The 17,035-nt window shown below is 43.3% G+C and overlaps 1 non-coding gene across 1 annotated transcript; it reads right to left on the bottom strand.

The window, feature by feature from the left end:
• Positions 1-13,926: 13,926 nt before the first annotated feature.
• Positions 13,927-14,001, bottom strand: Trnas-cga (transfer RNA serine (anticodon CGA)). The gene has a single exon. It is a non-coding gene; the product is annotated as a tRNA-Ser (tRNA).
• Positions 14,002-17,035: the final 3,034 nt, after the last annotated feature.

The following is a 17,035-nucleotide window of genomic DNA, read 5'->3' on the forward strand; positions in this document are numbered from 1 at the left end:
AGAACAGCTCTCGATGCTTCGTGTGGAGCGGAATTACACACAAATTTCAGCCTCTGGAGGGTAGTATCCTACGTACTCGGAGAGTTATCGTGGTATATAAGCCGACTTAAGATTACGGTTCACTCTATCAGCTAAGAACGCCTGAGGAAAATATTGCGTGGTAGAGATGTGCTTAATTATACTGCGGAAACAGAACTGTTTAAAATCGCTTAGAAACAAACGCCGGAGCTTTATGGCTCACCAGAGAATTAAGAGGGCCTAAGCAGGAGAAGATGCTGGTCAAGTTTTCGACACTACCAGTGGCTGCAACCTCTCAGCTAGGAACGAACTTTACGAATCGCGAAAACGTATCAACGACCACAAACGTGTAATGAAAGCCTCTGCTAGTATGGGGAAGTATCCCGCAAAATCAATAAAGATTTTATCCATGGGGTACTGTTAGCGCTCGCACTGTAATAACACCCTCGGCAGATTGTAATTCGGTTTTTCCTTCTACACGGGTCGCACTCACCAACCAAATGCCGTATATCCCTGTACAATGACGGCCAGGTATTTTACAGGCCTAAATGCCCACCCAGCAACGAAATACGAAACTAATGAAAGATGGAGGGGACTAACTCAAGCGGCAAGCAAATCCTGGATTCTCAATGGTGGCCCCTTCTTTACACAACATACCATTCTCCAGTGAAAACCTCGGCGAACTCCTCCCCCGATAACAATTGCCTCCTAACTTGTCCTCACCTTGAGAGCTGGTCCTGCTTACCTTTAAGATCGGTAAATAATGGAGGAACTTCGCTCAGAACAGTACAAGGAAGATAATTGGAACCACCGGCTCGACCTCCCTCGTGGTATCTTTCTGCTCAAACATGGAGCTGAGCGCATCGAGTACCCGATTGTTGGAACCTTTATCGTGGCGCACCTTAAAATGAACGCTGAAATCTGGACCATTCACCCCGCGATTCTAGCGGTTTTCCTGGGACCGTCAAGGACCCAAATAATGTCTGATTGTCGGTCTCTAAATCTAACTCTATATATACGAGGCAGAATTGGAATTTTTCTAGGGTACCTCATATTCATACACAGAATAATTCAGTTCGGCGCTGGACAGCCTCCTTGACGCAAAATCTAAAGGGCGTCTTCGATCTTCATGCTCCTGGAGGAGAACCGCAGCAATCCCTGCATTCGACGTGTCGGTCTGTTCAATAAACCTCTTGCCAAAGTCGGACCCATCCAACACCGGAGGGTTTGTGAAGTCTGCTTCAAAGGCACACTATTGGCATTCGGCCCGTACAAAATTTTCTCCCTTCTTGCTCAGATTATTAAGAGGGACAGCAAGCCGAGCAAAATTGTGAGCAAACTGGCAGAAATTGGTAGCCATTCCAATAAACCTAGCTACCTCCTCCCTAGTTCTACGTTTGGAAAATCTCTTCAAGTCTTTCGTTCGCTCTTGGTCGATACTGATGCCATCCCTTGAACCTAGATGACCCAAAAATGAAACCTCATACCTGTCGAGAGAATATTAGATTTCTTGACGTTGACCCTGCATCGCAGAGCTTCTACAACACCTGTCTAAGTTAGTAAAGGTGTTCCTCAAACGAATCACTATAAATGACCATGTTATCCAGATTGTTAAATGCACAGACGAACTTCAAATCCACTAAGATATGATTCAACAAACTAGAGAGAACAACGGTTCCTGTGGCCAACCCAAATGGCATCCTACTGAATTCGCAGAGATTCCAGTCGGTGCAAAAGGCTGTGCCATACTTAGATTTTCCGGTGGAAGTGATTTGTTAATGGGTTTCATTCAGCTCAACCACGGCGAACAACTTACCACCAGACAAATATGTGAAAGAGTTATGAAGATCGGCTGACTCTAGAACAACCTTTTTAATCAGCAATCTGTAATCCATGATTTACCTGTAATCCTGAATCTGAGTCTTTAGGACAAGAAAAAGAGGCGAGTCATAAAGAGAAGCAGAAGACCTGACTACCCAACTCTGCAGTATATTAGCGAGCTTATTCCTCAAGATTTTCTTTGTAGGGAGCAGGTCTACACGGAGAGTGATGAACAGGAACATCATCAATAAGGCGTATATCATATTGGATCACATTAGTCACTCCTAGCATCAGGGAACTCACCAAACAGATGAAAAAATGCGTGCCCTGCTCTGATTGAAGATGAACCACGTCGAACTCGCAGGTCCCCGCAACTTACAGAATTAATTACGCTTGGACGGCGACCAGAATATCTTCTCGCCTGCGAAAAATTAAAGAAGAATGCACTACTTGCAAAATCAAGGACCAACCCAGTCCTTCGAATAAAATCGCAGCAGAGCAACAGATTAAATACTGGATCTTTTGACATCAGGAGAGTAACTGGCCAGGATAAATCGCAAATGGACACGCTACCGCCCACCTCCCCAACCAGAGGTAAATTTGCCTATACGCGACACGACGTCACTAAGGACAGGGGAGCACGGGAGATAACGCACACATATGGCTGAACTCCAAATACTCTCATAGTCAAGTAACGAAACAAAACTGCCGGAGTCCAGTAATGCGCACCGGTGCTCCTGTCCGACAGGGGCAGAAATGATGGTGAGGGGGAGGGGGGAGGGAGGGACGATCTTGTTGCAGTATGAATATGGCCACATCAAAGGGTTGACTTTCTCCGACATGTACGAACACTCCCTCACACATGGCGTCAGCTGTGCCTCGGGACCCACACAGCCGCACACTCGCGTACTGGGTTGACGCGCGTGGAGCAACGAAAGTAATACCTGTGCGCGACAGAATCAAATTTAAGAGAGGGTTTGTCATTGCTGCAAACTGCTCATTAGCAAAAGTAAAGGCCTCAATAGACTCTACTGATTCTAGCAATTCATCAAAATTGGTGGGACGGCAAGCAAACACTTAACGTGATCGCTCCTCGGGGAGCATGACCTCTGAGATGTTATATATGTTATTAGACTCGATAACGCACATACCAGGACTTTCACATTCCGTTATTTTACTTCTGACGCCACTGAAATTTCACGGTTTTAAGTACTCTCTTACATAGCTATCAGAGGTATTTTTAACAGATCGTTGTAGTAAAAGCAACCAACAGTAAACTAAATAAACATTTAAAAACGAGATTAGAAAACTTAATTACCGTTGCTGTTGAGGAGATATGTTGACACCAGTTCTTGGTCTATTGTTATGTTGTGTCTGTGGGGTCTTGAGCAGCTGTAATAGAAGCCATAAGCGCTATGTGTTATGTCGTATTTCGTCAAGTATTTATTTCTCGGAAAAAGCAATTATCTGTTCCCCTACCATCAAGTTACTGATGTTGAATATTCATGAATTTGTGTAACACGCTAAACGATTCAGCATTCTACAGCACATCACAAATCTGATGTCAACCTGCTACTGTCATCGTACAAAAGTAGGTTACAATTTAACAAGCCAAACCATTGACTTAACAGTCACAGAGCTTTCAAGAGGCATCTATCAGTGGATAAAATAAAAATGAATTATATTATCTTTACTGGCAGTCTAATATTTCTCTGACAGAGGTAATATGAATAATGTTGTTGTTGTGGTCTTCAGTCCTGAGACTGGTTTGATGCAGCTCTCCATACTACTTTATCCTGTGCAAGTTCCTTCATCTCCCAGTACTTACTGCAACTTTCATCCTTCTGAATTTGCTTAGCGTATTCATCTCTTGGTCTCCCTCTACGATTTTTACTCTCCACGCTGCTTCTATTGTCTTCTTATCCAAACTATTTATCGTCTATGTTTCACTTCCATACATGGCTGCACTCCATACAGATACTTTCAGAAACTACTTCCTGTCACTTAAATCTATACTCGATGTTAACAAATTTCTCTTCTTCAGAAACGCTTTCCTTGCCATTGACAGTCTACATCTTATATCTTCTCTACTTCGACCATCATCAGTTATTTTGCTCCCCAAATAGCAAAACTCATTTACTACTTTATGTGTCTCATTTCCTAATCTAATTCCCTCAGCATCACCAGACTTAATTCGACTACATTCCATAATCCTCGATTTCCTTTTGTTGATTTTCATCTTATATCCTCCTTTCAAGATACTGTCAATTCCGTTCAACTGCTGTTCCAGGTCCTTAGCGGTCTCTGACAGAATTACAATGTCGTTGGCGAACCTCAAAGTTGTTATTTCTTCTCCATGGATTTTAATACCAACTCCGAATTTTTCTTGTGTTTACTTTACTGCTTGCTCAATATACAGAGTGAATAACATCGGCGAGAGGCTACAACCCCGTCTCACTCCCTTCCCAACCTCTGCTTCCCTTTCGTGCCCCTCGACTCTTATAACTGCCATCTTGTTTCTATACAAATTGTAAATAGCCTTTCGCTCCCTGTATTTTATCCCTGCCACCTTTAGAATTTGAAAGAGTATTCCAGTCAACATTGTCAGAAGCTTTCTCTAAGTCCACAAATGCTAGAAACGTAGGTTTGCCTTTCGTTAATCTTTCTTCTAAGATAAGTCGTAAGGTCAGTATGGCCTCACGTGTTCCTATATTTCTACGGAATCCAAACTGATCTTCCACAAGGTCGCCTTCTATCAGTTTTTCCATTCGTCTGCAAAGAATTCGTATTAGTATTTTGCAGCTGTGACTTATTAAACTGATAGTACGGAAATTTTCACATCTGTCAACACCTGCTTTCTTTGGGGTTGGAATTATTATATTCTTCTTGACATCTGAGGGAATTTCGCCAGTCTCATACATCTTGCTCACCAGATGGTAGAGTTTTGTCAGGACTGGCTCTCCCAAGGCCGTCAGTAGTTCCAATGGAATATTGTCTATTCCCGGGGCCTTGTTTCGACTCAGGTCTTTCAATGCTCTGTCAAACTCTTCACGCAGTATTATATCTCCGATTTCATCTTCATCTACATCCTCTTCCATTTCCATAATATTGTCCTCAAGTACGTCGCACTTGTATATACCCTCTATCTACTCCTTCCACCTTTCCGCTTTCCCTTCTTTGCTTAGAACTGGGTTTCCATCGAAGTTCTTGATAATCATACAAGTGGTTCTCTTTTCTCCAAAGGTCTCCTTAATTTTCCTGTAGGCAGTATCTATCTTAAGCCTAGTGAGATAAGCCTCTACATCCTCACATTTGTAATCTAGCCATCCATGCTTAGCCATTTTGCACTTCCTGTCGATCTCATTTTTGATACGTTTGTATTCCTTTTTGCCTGCTTCATTTACTGCATTTTTATATTTTCCCCTTTCATCAATTAAACTCCATATTTCTTCTGCTAGCCCTCGTCTCTTTACCTACGTGACCCTCTGCTGTCTTCACTACTTCATCCCTCACAGCTACCCATTCTTCTTCTACTGTATTTTTTTCCCTCATTCCTCTCAATTGTTTCCTTATGCTCTCCCTGAAACTCTGTACAACCTCTGGTTCTTTCAGTTTATCCAGGTCCCATCTCCTTAAATTCCCACCTCTTTGCAGTTTCTTCAGTTTTAATCTGCAGTTCATAACCAATAGATTGTGGTCAGAGTCCTCAACTGCCCCTGGAAATGTCTTACAATTTAAAACCTGGTTCCTAAATCTCTGTCTTACCATTATATAATCTATTTGATATCTTCTAGAATCTCGAGGATTCTTCCATGTATACAACCTTCTTTTATGATTCTTGAACCAAATGTTAGGTATGATTAACTTATGCTCTGTGCAAAATTCTACCAGACGGCTTCCTCTTTCATTTCTTACCCCCAATCAGTATTCACCTACTATGTTTCCATCTCTCCCTTTTCCTACTCTTGAATTCCAGTCACCCATGGGTATTAAATTTTCGTCTCCCTTCACTACCTGAATAATTTCTTTTATCTCATCATACATTTCATCAATTTCTTCATCATCTGCAGAGCTGGTTTGCATATAAACTTGTACTACTGTAGTAGACGTGGGCTTAGTGTCTATCTTGGCCACAATAATGCGTTACTATGCTGTTTGTAGTAGCTTACCCGCACTCCTATTTTTTTTTATTCATTATTAAACCTACTCCTGTATTACTCCTATCTGATTTTGTATCTATAACCCTGTATTCACCTGATGAAAAGTCTTGTTTCTCCTGCCACCGAACTTCACTAATTCCCCTATATACATTCCCCTTTTTAAATTTTCTAACCTACGTGCACGATTAAGGGATCTGACATTCCTCGCTCCGATCCGTAGAACACAAGTTTTCTTTCTCCTGATAACGATATCCTCTTGAGTAGTCCTCGCCTGGAGATCCGAATGGGGGACTATTTTACCTCCGGAATATTTTACCCAAGAAGACGCCATCATCATTTAACCATACAGTAAAGCCGCATGCCCTTGGGAAAAATTGCGGCTGTAGTTTCCCCTTGCTTTCAGTCGTTTGCAGTACTAGCACAGCAAGGTCGTTTTGGTTAGTGTTACAAGGCCAGATCAGTCAACCATCCAGACTGTTGCCCCTGCAACTAATGAAAAGGCTGCTGCCCCTGTTCAGGAACCACACGTTTGTCTGGCCTCTCAACAGATACCCCTCCGTTGTGGTTGCACCTACGGTACGGCCATCTGTATCGCTGAGGCACGCAATCCTCCACACCAACGGCAAGGTCCATGGTTCATGGGGGAGGAATATGAATAAAGAGATACGAAATAAAACACACTGATTGTGCACACTATTTGACAGTTTGGATTATAAGTAAAACTCTGTTTCCTAGAGTTAGATATTAAAATGTAGGTGAGACTATATTTCTACATCAAGTACAACAGCTTACAAGAAAGAGCCATCATTGCCTTTTAAAGAATATTAAAATTGTGTATAGTTGTCTCTGTTTTGCTCTGTCTCCAATGATTTACTTTGGCACAAATGATGTAACCTCTAAGTGAAGTAACGTTTTAACAACAGCTTCATCAGTATACGTTAACACATTTCTCTCCAAATTCAGGGGAAACCATTGGGTGATAAAACCTAGTAAATCAGCTGTATATATACCCAACATAGGGAATACACCAAGATATGAAATCTCGTGCGAAAAGTAATGTCTCTATTGACGTTTGACAATTCTTTAACCCAAAACTGTTGAATCTGAACATACAGTAGGCATGATTTAAGATTCAGAAAAATGCCATTACTTTACAAAAATTCAAATGGCTCTGAGCACTATGGGACTCAACTTCTGAGGTTATCAGTCCCGTAGAACTTAGAGCTAATTAAACCGAACTAACCTAAGGACATCACACACATCCATGCCCGAGGCAGGATTCGAACCTGTGACCCTAGCGGTCACGCGGTTCCAAACTGAAGCGCTTAGAACCGCACGGCCACACCGGCCGGCCATTACATTTGGATTACAAAACAAAGATTATGTTGCATCCAAAATATGTTGAAATGTGTGTGAAATATTATGGGACCTAACTGCTAAGGTCAACAGTCCCTACGCTGACACTCTACTTAACCTAGGTTGTCTTAAGGACAAACACACACACCCATGCCCGAGGGGGAGTCGAACTTCCGCCGGGATCTGCCGCACAGTCCAAGACTGCAGCGCCCTAGACCGCTCGGCTAATCCCGCGTAGCTATGTTGCATCCACCTAACTAATACGTTCAGTGTGCCGACGTTACAAAGTATGACCACCGGTGCTGCTTCTTGCTTCCACCCACAGCGCTGTTAACGCTTTCATAGCCTATCTATATTGGTTTTAAACCGCTTTGGTCCACGTGCTGGTGTTGCTGTACTCCAGACTGACCGTGCATTGCTCCTGCCTTACTGGTATGAGCATCCTGGTGCGTCAACGCATAAAGCATCTATGCACTATTGAACTGTTGACGTTGGTTTCTTTAATGCTGTTTTACTAACGCTGAACGGCGTCACAGAGGCACCCTCTCAACAAGCAGACTATTCAACCGCGTCCTGAGTTGATGGTCCACGGCAACATGACTTAAATCTGCCCTCAACGTCTTGTTTGGAATCACTACAGCATAGAATTTTGCGCACCGTTCCACAACTGTGGTTGTCGATAGACATGCAGCCACTTACACATTCTTCATTCTCAAATGGATGTATTCTGGTGTTTATTCGGCAGGCAAGAAAAGAATGGCCGTACGGTGGTCCTGTCTGGGCGCATTTGGTAATAACGTCGCCACAGCTAATATTCCCGCACGCAAGTCGTAAAAAGACGAATGCCATACTAATCCCTTGCCTACTTGTCTGTACTCATATACCCACAGTTGTGCAGAAGATACGAAATTTACACAGAGTGTTCACATTAGAAAATATTTACGAAAATGATACATTCGGAGTAGTGCTATGTTGCATATACACTGCAGCACTACCCCCAAACGTGAACTTTTTGGTTGCTCTTTATATACAGGCAGCACAGTCTGGAATGGCGAATGACTCTAATGACAATTTGGCCACAATACGCGAAATCGACCGACACAACCGACTTTCAGAAAGTGCAGATTGTTTTAGCCTAGAATCTGTAAATAAGCCCCGGCGGTGTGGTCAAGCGGTCTAGTTGCTACAGTCCGGGACCGCGTGACCACTACGGTCGCAGGTCCTGCCTCGTGCATGGATGTGTGTGATGTCCTCAGGTTAGTTAGGTTTAAGTACTTCTGTTCTAGGGGACTGAGGACCTCAGATGTTACGTCTCATAGTGCTCAGAGCCATTTGCACCATTTGGAAATATGCATTTCGGAAATAGAGAAGTTGTTCGGCTTTCTACTGAACGGCGGTGAAATCGAATTGTTGGAAACATGCGGCTTCGCAGGATACGTCACCTACGCGTACCATGTTGACTATATTACAATGACCACGCCACAACGAGTTTAGGCCGTGGATTAGTGTGAACAGTTCACCTGGCCGGAGGACTGACATTTCTTGCTACACCATTTCTATGATCACGACCGTTTATGCTTTCATCCAGACGAACGGCTGCACTGCGCCACGGATGTCATTGTTTTCGAATATTACGTAGGATGGCATATTGCCGGCCGGAGTGGCCGTTCGGTTCTAGGCGCTGCAGTCTGAAACCGAGCGCCCGCTACCGTCGCAGGTTCGAATCCTGCCTCGGGCATGGATGTGTGTGATGTCCTTAGGTTAGTTAGGTTTAAGTAGTTCTAGGCTCCAGGGGACTGATGACCTCAGATGTCGCATAGTGCTCAGAGCCGTTTGAACCATTTTTGATGGCATATCAACGATTGATCAAGTGGTTACAAATAGTTAAAATAGTTCCCGAAACTTTGACTGAGTGTAATTATGTGAACAGATAGCTTAATAATGGACAAAAGTCCGATACTGGTCGCCATTTTGACAAAAATAATGTTTTATTCAAGTCTTCGTAATTTCATTCAAACAAAGTAGGTTGGCACCTACTGCCATCCAGCACGCTCAAACTGAGTTTATAAAACATCAGTTGACGTTACTAAGTTCTGTGATGAAAGTAGCAACGTATGTTGTACGTGGAACTATTGTTAGTAAATAAAATTTTTCAACATTATTTGGTGAGTCTCGGTCAGTGGCTTTCCTCACCTGAATCCTTGTAACTTACCTTTATGTATTATTGTAAAGGTCAAGCATTACAGTTTTCTCTTATGAATCTCGCTTTCCCGATATCGTAACTTATAACCTATCTTCCATGCAGAACGGATATTCTTTAAGAAATAGTTTGTGAAATTTCGTCCGTCCAAACAACGGTGGCTCAGTACACCAACGACGCATTGAAAGGAGGTCAGTATCCGGTCTCACTGGACTAAGGTTATGAAGATAAGCTTATAACTGACAGTGACTGTAAAAAGTGGCAGTTCCGAATAGCTCTAGAACGGTTATGGGTCTTGAGGGGGGAAATTTTTACAGCGTTCCCCGTGCATATTCAGGAAGGCGGGACACCCAGCTCTGTCGCTGTTGGAGGAGAGTCCGAACGACCTGTGGCGGCGCAAAGCGAGGTGCCGCCAAATGAATATTAATTGGGTTATTTGGAGGTGAGCGGCGCCAAATGTGGGCCGTTCTGCTGCTCCAGATAGCGGGGGCGGCCGCCGGTGGAATCCCTCCTGGCTGGCTTCTGACTAGGGGCTGGAGCGTCTGCACCAGAGGCGTAATGAGGGCGTGTGGGATAAGTGCCGACAACGTGACGTCGGCCGGAGTGGCCAAGGGGTTCTAGGCGCTTCAGTCTGAAACCGTGCGACCGCTACGCTCGCAGGTTCGAATCCTGCTTCGGGCATGGATGTGTGTGATGTCCTTAGGTTAGTTAGGTTTAAGTAGTTCTAAGTTCTAGGGGACGGATGACCTAAGATGTTAAGTCCGATAGTGCTCAGAGCTATTTGAACCATTTTTGACAATGTGACTGCTGCACACTGAAACCTCAGAACCTGACCTCAACTTTTAAGATTTCTAATTCTCGCTATCCACGACAGGTCTACAGACACACAATACATCTTACGTGTTACAGCAGGCAGCTGACGTTACACAGAAGTACTGACCGGTATTTGCGAAGGATAAAACTGGACACGTGTACGTTTGCACACGGCACTACAATCCGCTGAACTACTTGTAACTGACGCTGAACCATCAGGTAATGCTATGGCCGGATTGCCTGCAGGGATGTGGTTTGAGGGTCAAGATCTGTAACTTCAGTGCTATTTAAAATTAACTGAATTTTCTGGCCGGTCGGAGTGGCCGAGCGGTTCTAGGCACTTCAGTGTGGAATCGCGTGACCGCTACGGCTTCGAATCCTGCCTCGGGCATGGATGTGTGTGATGTCCTGAGGTTAGTTACGTTTAAGTAGTTCTAAGTTCTAGGCGACTGATGAACTCAGAAGTTAAGTCCCATAGTGCTCAGAGCCATTTGAACCATTTCTTTGAATTTTCTGTCGTTGCTTGTCAGAAAATAATAATAATTTTAAAAAGGGAAACATTTCCTAACGTCATGAAAACCTATATTTATTTGGGCACGAACTGGCTTTGGGCTTCCCAGGCCATCTTCAGGTGACAGATGCATGTCGCAAACACACAGAAACATGATGTGCGACGTATGTAGATATTATCTGTACAGAAGATATAAAAATCACATAGAGTAATTGCAGAGGGAAAAATTACATTTGCTTGTCGCAGAGAAATGATTACGTAAACCAAAAAAGGAGAAAACAAAATTTCTCTTTGGAGATATATACAACGGGTAATGGGAATAAGTTAATTTACAGCTTCAATTAAGCATTTGTAGCAAAAATTTAATTTCACAAAGGAAAAAAAGGTAATTCAGTCTGATAATTTAACGCTGAAAGCTGTTATTTCGTTTCACGCGTTTGTTGATATCAAGAACTGTTGTGTTTCAGCTTTTGTTCACAAAATATCTAACTTCACTTACTTCATTAGATGAATGGTATTCATGCGATATATTATGTTAAGTTTTAAAAATGGTTCAAATGGCTCTGAGCACTATGGGACTCAACTGCTGTGGTCATCAGTCCCCTAGAACTTAGAACTACTTAAACCTAACTAACCTAAGGACATCACACACATCCATGCCCGAGGCAGGATTCGAACCTGCGACCGTAGCAGTCGCACGGTTCCGGACTGCGCGCCTAGAACCCCGAGACCACCGCGGCCGGCGTTAAGTTATACATTTCATTAAAATAAGTAGAGAGACCCTACAGGAAATCAACAACTATATGACAATCATTAAATGATCAGATTCAGTTTCCTTTCTCTCCTTTTGTTAAAATAATTTTTCCTTACAAATGCTAGATTCTACTCGTCTGTTATATGTTTCTGCACATACAATCATAGTTTCCCCATTATTTTACTTTACGTAATTATTTCTACGTGACGAAAGTGTAATGTTTTACTAAATGTTTTTCTATGTTAACGTTCTGCGTCATTTTTTGTCTTCTGTAGTAATATTATCTGTGTACATCATATTTATCTGTGTTTTCACAGTATCTCCTAAATGCCTCTTGAGAAGCCGAAAGAGGGTTAGTGACCAAATAAATATTATTTTGCAGAATATTCCTTTTCCAGTATCAATATTACTTGTGAATAAAACAAGACGTCAAATAAGTTTTAGTAACATGGTAAAATGTCTCTTCTAAATGAATTCTGAATCATGTAATTTCTAAAACAAGGCAACAGCGGTATCTGTAAACTAAGAAAAGAAAAAATCTGAAGTGGCCGAATTAGTTTATTCGTTGTGAGGTTGTCACGACCAATGCCCCCGAAAGTGATATCCACTGGTTGTCTGTCGTGCGCGCCCAGCCATAGCGGTATGGTTACGTGTCATCGCGAGTCCGACGGCAGTGCAGTGCATTGAGAAAGGGATATTTTCTGTTCAGTGTACATGAAGAGTATTGGTGGTATATATTTGTATTATCTGGCACGGGGATAAGAGGGACGCTCAATGCAAGTTTACGTTTTATTTTTCTAAATCATTGAGTGTCCGCCATTTCACTTATCATTACAGTTGCAACAATGTAGTACTTTGTCCTAACCATACGAGAACGGACATTCGCTAGAATTGTAATCTCTGCGAAGTACAGCCCACTTTCCTTACTGCTGTAGTTACGTGAGCGGACAACATGGGGTGTAATCATCAGGGACAGTGCTGGACCACGTGGTTTCTGTGGGAGTAGTGTGGAAATACTGGCGATTGGTGGTACTGTCTGGAGGAGGTGCACCGTCACGAAAAAGTGCTCTTGCAGATCGAAAACGCTCGTCCCATAGGAGTCGGATAAACACGGCTACCGACGCTGAAATGGAGTTCCGGGTGTCGCCACACCCACCGCATTCTCCTGCGTGTCCTCTATAACTTCTGTCGGCCCTTCTCTAATCACTTCTCTGGCTCAACCCATCGCAAGTCAGCTGCTCGCAGTTTCTGGAAGTCTGCGAAATGACGCACAGAATTCCTCATGGTCCCCAATAGGTGGTAATCAGGAGCTCAGTCTAAAAATACGGTGGGTGTGTTAGTGCCTAGAATCTCATTTAATTGATGACAGCCGTCGTTTTCCGACTAGTATGGGAAGAGAGTTGTCGTGTTTTAAGAGCAATTTTCAGGACGGTGCACTCTCTCCACATACTGCTACCAGCTGCCTGTCAATATCCACAGTGTTTACACCACCCTTCCGCAGAAAACGCGTCGTCCACTGCTTTGTTTGATGATTACGCTCTATCTTGTCCGCTCACGTAACGACAGCAGTTGAAAAATGCGCTGCGCTGAGCAAGGATTACACTTCCAGTGATTGTACTGCTCTCACTGTTAGACAACCGTATTACGTACTTGTAATTGTAATGGTAAGTGAAATGGCATGCCATGAATGATACGAAAATTTAAGCTGTAGATTAGTATGGAAAGAACCTCGTAGATCGTTGGCCTTTCCGAGCACGCGACATTGCGATAAGAGTTTTGTTGGTTCAACCAGCGCCAACGCTTTGAACAAAATAACTGGCATGCCTATTGAAACTTCATCGCTTCATAGCCTGCCCAAAACTGAATATCCGACTCAAGTACAAACACAGTCCATTTCGAAGTACATTATTTGATCAAAAACTGGCACCTCACATATCACTGTATTGTAGTAAACTACGTGTAGAATGATCGACCTTTTGCGTTGCGTTAAGATCCAACTGTGACATCTTCATGGAATGCAGTCCCTGTACAACTGAGATCAATTCCGTGGTCACAGGTTAACAATTATAGGCTCCAGTTTTCCATACACCAATGTAAACTTCTTATTTAACACGAGAAAGTGTTCACTCGGTCGTGCAGTATCGTACAGCTCCGTCACGTACCTTGAGATAGGCAATGAGCTGATTTGCGGAAAGATAGATACCGAAACAGACATAACGATGAGATCAGAATGAGATTTTCATTCTGCAGCGGAGTGTGAGCTGATACGAAACTTCCTGGCAGATTAAAACTGTGCGCTGGACCGAGACTCGAACTCGGGACCTTTGCCTTTCGCGGGCAAGTGCTCTACCGACTGAGCTACCCAAGCACGACTCACGTCCCGTCCTCACAGCTTTACTTCTGCCAGTATCTTGTCTCCTACCTTCGAAACTTTACCCTGCGAACTTTGCAGAACTACCACTCCTGAAAGATATTGCGGAGACATGGCTTAGCCACAGCCTGGGGGATGTTTCCAGAATGAGATTTCCACCCTGCCGCGGAATGTGCGCTGATATGAAACTTCATAGTACGAAATACACAGAGAGAACACAGCCAGAGTCACTATTGGAATAAGACAAACATGAGGTACACCCATAGACAGTGATGCAATAAAACAGATACAGGATGCCGATATTTCGAAAACGGAACCTGTAACTCCAATATGAAATTATTTATTAACATAACTACAGAAACAAATAAACACACACACACACACACACACACACACACACACACACACACATAGACAGGGAGAGAGAGGTTTCCTATTGTAATATGCAAGTATAATTAGAGATTTGTGACCGCAAATGAGAATTCTGAAATAAATTTAGCATAAAAAATGTCACATTATTTCTGTAACTTAACTGTTCTGTAATAGTAAAGAAGAATACACGTGGCTTGCATATTGGCTGTGCTGATCAAGGTTCAGTCAGCACTTGAGAGATTCCACAGCGTAGCTTTTGCACCACATTTTAAAAGCATAATAGTCCTTCACATTGCCAATTTGCATTTCTAAGTTTCCTTTGTTATTCGTTAAGATACACAAAGTTTGCTATTGGCTCTACTGAAAAATATTACTCGTTGGTAGACGAGCATAGTTTGATCTTTGAATCATGTATTTATAATATGCACTCATCAAAATACATACCACTTGTTAAGATCAACACAGCTTGCTTACAGGCTTCGCTGGAAAATATTATGAATCAGTAAACAAGCATAGTTTCAATTATGTACCAAGCATTTATCAGATACATTCATCAAAATACAAATATCAAAAAGAGTTTTGCATCACTTCGGTTCTGAGAGGTCCGGAACCTATACAGAAAATTGGACTAGAGGTCAACATAAACAACATTTCCGCCCTTTTTCTTGCTCATTAAAAACACACATTGCATGTTGTACCACCATACAAACTCTAATACCCAGTAGCACGTACTCTTGCATTGATGCAAGCCTGTATTCTTCCTGGCATATTATCGAAGTTCATCAAGGCACTGCTGGTCCAAATTGTCCCACTCGTCAACGGCGATTCGGCGTACGTCCGTCAGAGTGGTTGGTGGGTCACGTCGGCCATAAAAAGCCCTTTTCAATCTCTCCTAGGCACGTTCGATAGGCTTCATGTCTGGAGTACATACTGCTGTCGTTATCCTGAAGGAAGTAATTCACAAGATGAGCACGATGGGTGCGCGAATTGTCGTCCATAAAGATGATGCCGATATGGTTGCACTATCGGCCGGAGGATGGCATTCACGTATCGTACAGTCATTACGCCGCCTTCCATGACAACCAGAGGCGTACGTCGGCCCCACATAATGCCACCCCAAAACAGCAGGGAACCTCCACCTTGCTGCACTCACAGGACACTGTGTCGAAGGCCTTCAACCTGATCGACTTGCCTCCAGACACATCTTCGGAAAATGTCTGGTTGAAGGCATATGCTACACTCATCGGTGAAAAGAACCTGATGTCAATCCTGAGATATCCATTCGGCATGTTGTTGGGCCCATGTGTATGGTGCTGCTTCGTCTTTTGGTTGGAAAGATGGACCTCGCCATGGGCGACGGCAGTGGTTTCGCATCATACAGCCTATTGCGCACAGTTTGAGTCGTAGCACGACGTCCTGTGACTACACGAAAAGTATTATTGAACATGTTGGCGTAGTAGTCAGCGCTCCTCCGAGCCATAATACGTAGGTAGCGGTCATCCACTGCAGTAGTAGCCCTTGGACGCCCTGAGAGAGGCATGACATTGCCAGTTCCTGTCTCTCTGTATCTCCTCCGTGTCGAAACTACATTGCTTTGGTTCACTCAGAACTTCCCTTGTTGAGAGCCCTTCCTATTACAAAGTAACAATGCGGACGCGATCGAACAGCGGCATTGACCGCCTAGGCATGATTGAACTACAGACAACACGAGCCGCATACCTCCTTCTTGGTGGAATGAATGGAACTCATCGGCTGTCGGACCCCCTCCGTCTAATACACGCTGCTCAGCATGGTTGTTTACATCTTTGGGCGGCTTTAGTGACATCTCTGAACAGTCAAAGGGACTGTGTCCGTGGTACAATATCCACAGCCATCGTCTATCTTCAGGAGTTCTGGGAACTGGGGTGACGCAAAACTTTTTTCATGTGTGTACATAAAAATTGGTCCATAAGATTCCAAAACACACATGAGCACTACTGCTGATGTAGCATACAGCATAAGGCGCACTTTTTAAAGAAGGTTAACTTTGTAAATATTGTAATGTCCACATCTGAATTCGTCAAAATTAAGCAACTCCACAATAGCTTCTTACCTTCACGTTGCAGCATGAAATGTCATCTTCCACTGCCACAAATTGGAAACAACACAACACAATGACGACATAGCATACTGAACAGAAGCAATATACATTTGTATGGGTGAAAAACGAGGCCTGCTACACTTCCAAAATCACCGTAACACTCTAGCGATTCGATCACAGGATATTAACAGTATATCACAGGAGATCGTGTTGGTCATCTACTGCTAGTAGTGTTAAGCTGTCACAGCAGTCATAATTGACACAAATAAATCGACATTCAGAATTGAGATTCTTTTCTAAAACCAGAAGAGGACAGTGTATGTATCATAGCTTGATGCAGGTGTGAGACAGTGGATTTTGAAATTATACTGCAACATCAGTAGCTGACAGCCCGTATGTGCAGTGAGTGTCAGCTGTCTGGAGGGGTCTGCTACTGAGGGCGTCCGTATTGGGGGTGTCTGTTGTAGGGATCTCAGCACCGGATGTCTCAGTTACTGGGGTTGCCATCTATGTTACAGAAAAATTTAACATGTTAACCTCCTGGTTAAATTTTAATTGTAACAGATTGCCTGATATTAC

This window comes from Schistocerca serialis, chromosome 9, assembly GCF_023864345.2.
Source record: "Schistocerca serialis cubense isolate TAMUIC-IGC-003099 chromosome 9, iqSchSeri2.2, whole genome shotgun sequence".
NCBI lineage: Eukaryota > Metazoa > Arthropoda > Insecta > Orthoptera > Acrididae > Schistocerca > Schistocerca serialis.